The 9,160-nt window shown below is 40.4% G+C and overlaps 1 protein-coding gene across 2 annotated transcripts in view; it reads right to left on the reverse strand.

The window, feature by feature from the left end:
• Jak1 (Janus kinase 1) overlaps positions 1-9,160 on the reverse strand; it is a 115,108-nt gene that overhangs the window by 67,309 nt on the left and 38,639 nt on the right. The window contains exon 2 of one of the 2 annotated variants that reach the window (XM_026781827.1): positions 857-936. The exons of the other annotated variant lie outside the window; for it this stretch is intronic. The gene's annotated coding sequence lies outside the window, so the exon portion shown is untranslated. The remainder of the gene's footprint in view (positions 1-856; positions 937-9,160) is intronic. 2 annotated transcript variants of the gene reach the window in all.

The raw sequence follows: 9,160 nt of genomic DNA on the forward strand, positions 1-9,160 counted from the left end.
TGCTGCCAAGTTTCACCCTCATTATGGTCTCAAAGATGTGGCAGTCATTACTCAACTCTAGAAACTGGAGGAATATAACCATCTCACCAGAAGAGACTTCAGAATACTAACAGCTAATAGTTCAACCCAGTCATTCCAGTGAAGTTCAAAGTTCAGAAGCCATAAGCTCAACACCAAGCTCTAACAAACAGCTAAAGTAAACAGCTGTCTGCAGAATGTCTCCAAGGCAGACAGAGAGAAAGGCAACTCACTATAAACAAAGGCTTCACAGAGAGTATGATATTCTTCAAAAAGATAAAAGAAAAATTACCAAGAAGAAAAAAGCAGTTTCTTAAGTTACATTTCAGAGAACAACCACTAAAAGAAAAAAAATGGAAATGAAAAGGCAGACTGGAAAGGGGCCTTATGGAACTTTCTAAATTGATGCAATGTTCTGTTTTGTACACAACTGTCAAAATAAAGCACAAGCACTTGGGTTTGTACACTCTAGTGCACACAAGATTATACCTTAGTTGTTACAAGGTTAACTTAAAAATTTAAGTCAAGGTTTGTCCTTGAACAGTTTGAAAAGAGACAAGAAAATAATTTAAAGAGGACCAATCCAGACAGTGACAAATCTGAGTTTCTAAAGAAAAAACAAGAAACAACAGAAGACAGAAAATCATCAGCAAAACCAAGAAAGATTTCCCAGAAGAGAAGGCCACAAGTAGCCGGAAGGAAAAGGCTGACACAAGAGAGGAAGATAGGTCTGCTCTGGGCTTTCCTGAGAATCACAAAACACTGGGAACAAGTCTGTGATCTTCCTATAGGGAATAAAGCATGCCACATGCTGAAATTGAGACGTTAAAATACTTACAGGCCTTAAAACAGCTGCAGAGAAGAGAAGATGAGGACATCATCCAAGGCTTTCAAAATTCATACGGTAAAATTTCCAACCTAGAAGTTTATAAGCAATCAAATCACCAACAATGAATAAAAAAGGAGGAATCAAAGAATATTCATTGAGTATCTCAAAATAATTTACCAAGAAGCTAATAAGCAACCAGAGTCAATACAAGAAATGACCAAGCAAAATGGAATACAGGAATTGTTCACTGGGGCTGTGGTGCCCATCCGCTATAACCAGGCCACACTTAGTACACTGATGTTCAAGAGATAGAGACCAAGCCAAGGATAGTGATACACATGTGTTCCCAGCCCTTGGGAGGCTGAAGCAGAAGACCAAGAATTCACAACCAGTCTGGGCTACACAAGACTCCATGAAAGAATGGGGGTAAGGAGGCTGTTATGCTGAAGGCTGTCATCAACAAGATCCCTGAAGACTGTGTATCAGGGCCCAAATGTCTAGGTAGCTCTGGGTCACATTCCTAACTAAATAAGGCCTTTCTTTATTATATTTTAGAGTATCAGGACTCTAGTTCTCTTTCCATGTCTACTCTCTGGCTCTGCAAAGAATATTTTACAGAAGCATTCTGCTTTGGCCTATGATGGAGAGCTGGATAAAAGCCAAAAAAAGCAGCCACTCTTCTTCCCCAATTCCAAATAGCAGAGCTGCTACAGCCTCCAGGCACTCTGAAAAGCCCTGTCTTCATAACTAACTCATTAAAAGGTCCCTACATCAAGTCTGATCACATACTGGATACTGACTTTCATCAGGGACATGATGGTCTAGGAGTCTCTAGCTAACAAGGGCAAACAAACCATTCCTTACATACCCTGGCTGGCACTTGCTTACGAAAGAAAATGACTCCCAGGATAGCCAAAACAATCCTGTACAATAAAGGAACTTCTGGAGGCATCACAATCCCTGACTTCAAACTCTACTACAGAGCTACAGTACTGAAAACAGACTGGTATGGGGATAAAAACAGACAGGAGGAACAGTGGAATCAAATCAAAGACCCGGATAGCAATCCACACATCTACGAACACCTGATTTTTGACAAAGAAGCAAAAAATATCAAATGGGGAAAAAAGGCATATTTAACAAATGGTGCTGGCATAACTGGATATCAACAAGTAGAAGAATAAAAACAGATCGTACCTATCACCATGCACAAAACTCAAGTCCAAATGGATCAAAGATATTAACATAAAACCAACCACACTGAACCTCATAAAAGAAAGTGGGAAGTAATCTTGAATGCATTGGCATAGGAGACCACTTCCTAAATATAACTCCAGTAGCACAGACACTGAGAGAAACAATTAATAAATGGGACCTCCTGAAACTGAGAAGCTTCTATAAAGCAAAGAACACAGTGAACAAGAAAGACAAAACGGCAGCCTACAGAATGGGAAAAGATCTTCAGCAACCCCACGTCAAACAGAGGACTGATCTCCAAAATATACAAAGAACTCAAGAAACTGGCCATCAAAAGAACAAATAATCCAATAAAATCAATGGGGTACAGACCTAAACAGAGAACTCTCAACAGAAGAATCTAAAATGGCTGAAAGACACTTAAGGAAATACTCAATATCCTTAGTCATCAGAGAAATGCAAATCAAAACAACTCTGAGATTCCATCTTATACCTGTAAGAATGGCCAAGATCAAAAACACTGATGACAACTTATGCTGGAGAGGTTGTGGGGAAAAGGGAACACTCCTCCATTGCTGGTGGGAATGCAAGCTGGTACAACCCCTTTGGATGTGGCGATTTCTCAGAAAATTGGGAAACAACCTTTCTCAAGACCCAGCAATACCACTTTTGGGTATATACCCAAAGGATATGTATATACCACATGGACATGTGCTCAACTATATTCATAGTACTATTATTTGTCATAGCCAGAACCTGGAAACAACATAAATGCCCCCTGATCAAAGAATTAATAAAGAAGATGTGATACATTTACATAATGTAGTACTACACAGCAGAAAAGATAATGACATCTTGAAATTTATGGGTAAATGGATGGATCTAGAAAACATCATATTGGTTTGAGGTAACCCAGACCCAGAAAGACAAATATTAATATATACTCACTCACAAGTGGACTTTAGACATAAAGCAAAAAACAGAAACAAAAAACAACCAGCCTACAATTCACAACCCCAGAGAACCTAGACAACAAAGAGGACCCTAAGAGAGATAGATATACATGGATCTAATCTACATCCATAGTAGAAAAAGACAAGATCTCCTAAGTAAATTGGGAGCATGGGGACCATAGGAGGAGGTAGAAGAAGAGGGGGGAAGAAGGGGAGGGAGCAGAGAAAAATATATAGCTCAATAAAAACAATTTTAAAAAAGAGAAAAAAAAAGGAAAGAAAATGACTAATGCAAAATGGGTATGATTGCTATCTCTGGGGGAATGTGAAAGAGAAGGATACCTGGAGACTTCCTAAGATACTGGCAACATCCTTTTTCCACTGACTGGTGGACATGTAAGCATTTTTCTTTAATTATAGAGTTATAATTCAAGTAATCTTCTATATGTTGATATAGTTTTCAAATTTTAAAATCTTCCTCCCAACTAGACCTGGACATAGTAGCATAACTTGCAATTCCAGCACTGGGAAGGCTCAGACAGGAGGATTATGAGTCCAAAGCCAGTTTGGGTTACAAAATGAGGCCCTGTCTCAAACAAAATAGCATAAATAGAATCATATAACAAAGCCCTCTCCCAATGAGATTAACAAGATAGTTAAAGCCCTGATGTAAGGGACTCTACAAGTAGACACACCTCAACATCAATCACCTCATCCTCTCCAATTACAAAACACTGTGTTCACTTAGAGCTAGTCTCAAAGGGTAGAAACCTTCTAAAGCTCTGATGAAGCAAGAATTTCCAATTGTCACTTTGTCCTTCACTGACAGTGTGTGCTTCCTAGGACAGACAGACAGACACACACACACACACACACACACACACACACACACACACACACACACACATACATACATACATACATACATACGTAAATACCATTACTTTTCCTAATGACGTTTCCCTCCTCCAGACTTTAATTGCCTCCTAAGCTAATGGGGATGGGGTCTGACAAACATACACTGTCTCAGAAGAGTTCTCACTGGGGTCCTCTTCCATGGGGGTGGGAGAGAATAGGAGATAGGTGGACCTCCACGATTAGCAGAAAAGTGGCCCCATGACCAGAAAGTCCCTTTCACTATGGAACCTGCCTGAAGTTTTCCACTTCTGGCCACCATAAAATATTTTGCCAGCATCCAGGGCTCTAACTATGTCCCCATCCTCTCCAACAGGGTGGCAACCAGCAGTACCATCCAGATGAAGCACAATGACAAGATCTTTTTTTTTTAACAAATAGTGAAAAAAATCTTAATCATATGTACTGGAGAAGCTGGAAACATTGTATAGCTTACAGATTATACCCTGGAAAATGTGCAACTTTATAAGATAAAGAATGGATATGAATTGTCCACCACAGTAGATGATTCCCAGTTGAAACCGGCTGGCTGCCTTTCAAGTTAGACCGTGTAGCCTGTGAACCTTCTTCCAGCGGCTATGATGAGCACAAAGGACCAGAGCTTTACTACATGGACGACGTGACAGCCCTCCTGATTCTCAGCGTCCCTGACCAACACTACAAAGCAGCCATCTCACATGAGTACTGGGACCTCTTAGGGAATGTCTGCAGGAGCTCCAGAAGCACTTCATCTTTGTCACTAACAAAAATGCCATCCACGGCCTGGAGAACATGTCCTTCTCTAAGCATGGACTCCCTCCTACTTGTCAGCAAAATTGTTTTGAAGGGCTCTTTTCATTTTTTCTACTCCTTTGGTGAGCACTCTTGATAGGCAGTTAATTCAAAATAAAGCTGAATATAGATAAATTTAAAGAACAAAAAGAAACAAAGAAAAATGGCTAGCTCCATACAGAAAATTCATTGTGATATTTCCTGATTAACTGAGCCAAACAAAACTGTTGGGCAAAAGAGGAGGTGTGCTACCAAGGATAATCCTTGAAAAGTATTTACAAGTTTGAAAACGACTAAACCAGACTTTAAATAAAGTATAATATATGTGGAATAGTGATAGTGGACCTCTTCTCTAGTACTGAATCTTACTGAGCTTGTCCCCTGGGCAGGGAGCATATGCCCAAGGAGTTCTAACCTTGTCTACCCTGTCTACTCTGGCTCTGGGTAGGTCAGAAAAGCCCCCTAACCTTCATTTTTGCCCCCCCCCCCGTGAAACTGTGGACAGAATAAACAACCGTGAAGCTTCCTCAAGGTCAGCAGGAGCACATTACGATGTGTTCTCACTTGTAAGGACTACCAGAGGAGAACACATCTATTCGATGCAAAACTGTCTCTAATTTCCAGCTCATAAAAAGATTCAGGAGACATGGCTTCAAATTAAGGTGCCTTATACACATCTTTAGTTATAAAAGCTTTTTATTAATACTATGCTTTAAAACAGTTAAATATGCCAGGCGGTGGTGGCGGAAGTATTTAATGCCAGCACTTGAGAGGCAGATCTCTTTGAGTTCTAGGAATGTTACACAGAAAAACCCTGTCTCAAAAAAACAAAAAAGGAGAAGGAGGGGGGAAGAAAAAGAGGAGAAGGAGGAGGAGGAGAAAAAAGAAAGTTAAACATATCCAGTGACTTTTAACCTGAAAACTTCTAAAGCCAAGGGAAAAAAAATTAAGTTGAACCTATGCCCACTTCTATTATGATTCCAATTTTTAAAAGTAACTCATAAATGTATATGACTCACACATCCGAATACAATGAGGCACTCCTTTATCATTTCATCTTTTGCTGCCAGTAATTCCACCTTATGGAGTGCCAAAGCTCTTAATAAGTATAGCTTGTTTCTGGCTATACTCCAGAAACCAGCACAGGACTGCTGTGGGAAGGAAAGGAGCCTAAAGGAGGATTCCCGGGCTTTGAACTATAAGGTCCCAAGTCAAAAATGTGCCTTCTTCACATCTCCATAAGCAGTGGCTTAGATTTCAGACACCTGAAACATATTAGCTACTCCTCCAGCTTATGTGGTCCTTTGACATCTATGAAGTGCCTCACATCTATCAACTAAATCAATCCCCAGCAACCTGTTATAGTGCTTAGGAAATACTACTGCGTTGATGTTACAGGGGAAGAACAGGGGTTCCAACTTTAAATGACCTGTCCCAGGGTAAGCAGCAGCCAAATGCTGGGAAGTGTCCATTTCTGACCAAATTGGTTTGTGATCTAAGAATAAAAGTAGGGGTAGCTCAGGAGCCGAACAGTTAAAACCTAACCTTTTGATATTTTTGTTATTTTACTAAGAGGAGGAGTTCAACTTTTCAAAAACACAGTGACTTCCTTGTCCTTTTCTTATCTCCTCTGTACCCTGAGCTGGTGGATGCACTACTTTCTAAGAAAACAGCAGCTAACGCAAGCTGATATAGTTGAGTAGTAGGGTGGCTCACTACTATAATCCCACACTTGGCAGACTGAGGAGGAAGAATTACAAGGTTCAAGCCAGCATGGCTACATCATAAATTCAATCTAGCCTTCACAATGAGACCCTGCCTCAAAACAACAAACTGTACAGTATGAGAACCTGAATTAAGATCTCCAGCACCAACATTAAAAAGTCAGGCTTGGCTATAGTTCAGAAGCAGGACATGGAGGCAGGCAGATCCCCGGACTCACAGACCAGCCAGTCAAGCCAGTTTCTTAGTGAGAGACCGTTTCTCAAAAAATAAGGTGGAGAGTGGCTCGAGAAGACAGCCTGGTCTTCTGGTATTCACTTCTGACTCCCACACGTGCATATCCTCTTCCTACATACAGATACTAAAGACAAGGGGAGGGAGGGAACGAGAGGGAGATGGGGGGGGGAGCAGAGCATACTAGGGGCAGGGATGAATCAAGCATGCACATAAAAAAAAATGACAGCATTCTTTTGCTCCCATCTCACACAAATCTAGGGAGTAAGCCCTGTCTGATTTCAAAATGAAGGATGAGAGTCACAACTGGAACAAGATGCAGTGACAGCTCTGTGGCCAAATCCAATGCAGTCCCCTCCTGTTACCTTTCTCCACCTCAGAATCAGAACAAACGAGATGCCTAGAGAGAGAGCTAGCAAGGCAGAAAGACCAGGAGTGCAGAGGTGCCAGACAGAGACAGTCTACCCAGGAGTACTCGATACCAACTGCACCCTCTTCCACGCCTCAGAAGACAGTTCTTGACATATGTTCTCACACAGAAATCACTGGCTGCAGCCTAAGGAGTCGGTGTAGCCAGGAAGATGATGTCATCAGATTGCACGGGCAGCAGAAAGCAGAACAGCTCAGCTTTCTCCTCAGAGGTAAACCCTGAGACATTCCACAGTCCTTCCTGAGACACAGCTGGTTGCAGCCCCTTCAGACACAAAAATTCCCTAAGCATCAAAAGGTGGTATTAGGCTCCTTATGTGGTTGGTTCTAAGAAAATACAATATAAAAACAAGCCTTACCATAAAATATTCTCCCCACTTAACTACTAAAGAACCACTAACGGAGACTGTTCCTCTACTGCAGTGGTTCTCAACCTTCCTAATGCTGCAACCCTTTAATACAGTTCCTCATGTTGTGGTGACCCCCAGCCATAAAATTATTTTGTTGCTACTTCATAACTGCAATTTTGCTACTGTTATGAATCATAATGTAAATATCCGATATGCAGAGGGTCTTAGGAAACCCCTGTGAAAGGGTCATTCAATCCCCCAAAGAGGTCATGACCCAAAGGTTGAGAATGGCTGGTATACAGGATCAAGGTATTTCTCCTTGAATTAACCATTGCATTAGCAGCTACAACTGATAATAGCTGGGGATATGGAAATTTACTGTCTCCTTACCTTTAATTATACATAAAGGGCTGGAATCCCCTGTCAGTTTATCCAGCCAAATTTACAAGAAGTCACAATGGGGGAATTTCCAAAGCCTCAGACAGAAGCATAAAGGCCAGTTATCTATTCATCTCAGTTTATAAACAATTTCACAGCTGACTAGTACTAAAGCTAAGAGAGAGGAAGATCTCCCCTCCCTTCCTCCACTCTTTAAACACTAAATATGAGTTAGGTTTTTGGGAGCCATGCTTTTCAAATACTACTGTTAGTAGCTAAATTCATAGAAAGCTGGAACTTTCTAGTCAATCACTAAAACACAATCAGAAATCACTTGTCAAGTTTTAAAAACAAATTTCCCAGTCTTAGCTCAGATGAGGTCTACTTATGATTTGTGTAGAAAATGGTAGGTGAACAAGCCAATCAAGAATACCATCTCCAGGGAAAGAGGAACAAGCCTTCAAAAGTGGCAGCTGATGACAATCAAACCTGGTATAAAGGCAGGTGATGTCTGTGAAAAACAGACAAAACAAACAAAACCAAAGTTTTAATTACACCACAATTACAAATAGTTCTAGAATATCACTGAAGCAGAGAACTGCAGAGACTTGAAAAGGTAAAATGGTGAGTGGAGAAATAACAGAAAACTTTACTCGTTACACAGTACACAAGCATTCCAATACTCTCCAAAGAAGCTCACAGGGCAACCTATGCCACAAAGGAGAGCCCCTGCTTTAAGATTTTCTAGCTTGGAGTACTGTAACTAAGCATTGGAACCAGCTCACATTCATTCAGACCATCCTCTTCTCTAAACCTATAAAATCACCAGCTAAAAACAACCCTTCAATCAAGTAAGTTTAGAGCCAAGGTCACATATGTCATCACTTCAATTCTTCCCACATACTTCTTAGCATTTGGCCACATCTAACTAACACAATCAATACAGGAGACCAATGGTTCCCAGTGTTCCCTCAACTCCTGTTTCTATTCTTGTAATACCCTCCCCTTTACTTCCCTGAAATGAAAATTAAATTTGTGCACTATATGCAATGCATATAATTTCAAAGAAATCAATGGAATTAACTATACAGGAGAATTTGACAAAAAGAAGCTATAAGAATATGTATTCCACCCTCTATGTTCTGCTGTGAGTACACCAGAAGAAATCATAGTCTCTCCCTTTCAGCAATGGTAGAAAGTGAGTGCAATTGTAATACAGCAGACAGATCCTGGCATGTCCATTTTGGTGACAAAAATACAATTATTTATGAAAATATTCAACAGTTTTTAACAGAGTTACAGAAAAATAACATGAAATATATAGAGTATATTCACTCACATATAGTCACATCATGGAATTTTTT

The sequence above is a fragment of the Microtus ochrogaster genome, chromosome 10 (assembly GCF_000317375.1).
Source record: "Microtus ochrogaster isolate Prairie Vole_2 chromosome 10, MicOch1.0, whole genome shotgun sequence".
Lineage (NCBI taxonomy): Eukaryota > Metazoa > Chordata > Mammalia > Rodentia > Cricetidae > Microtus > Microtus ochrogaster.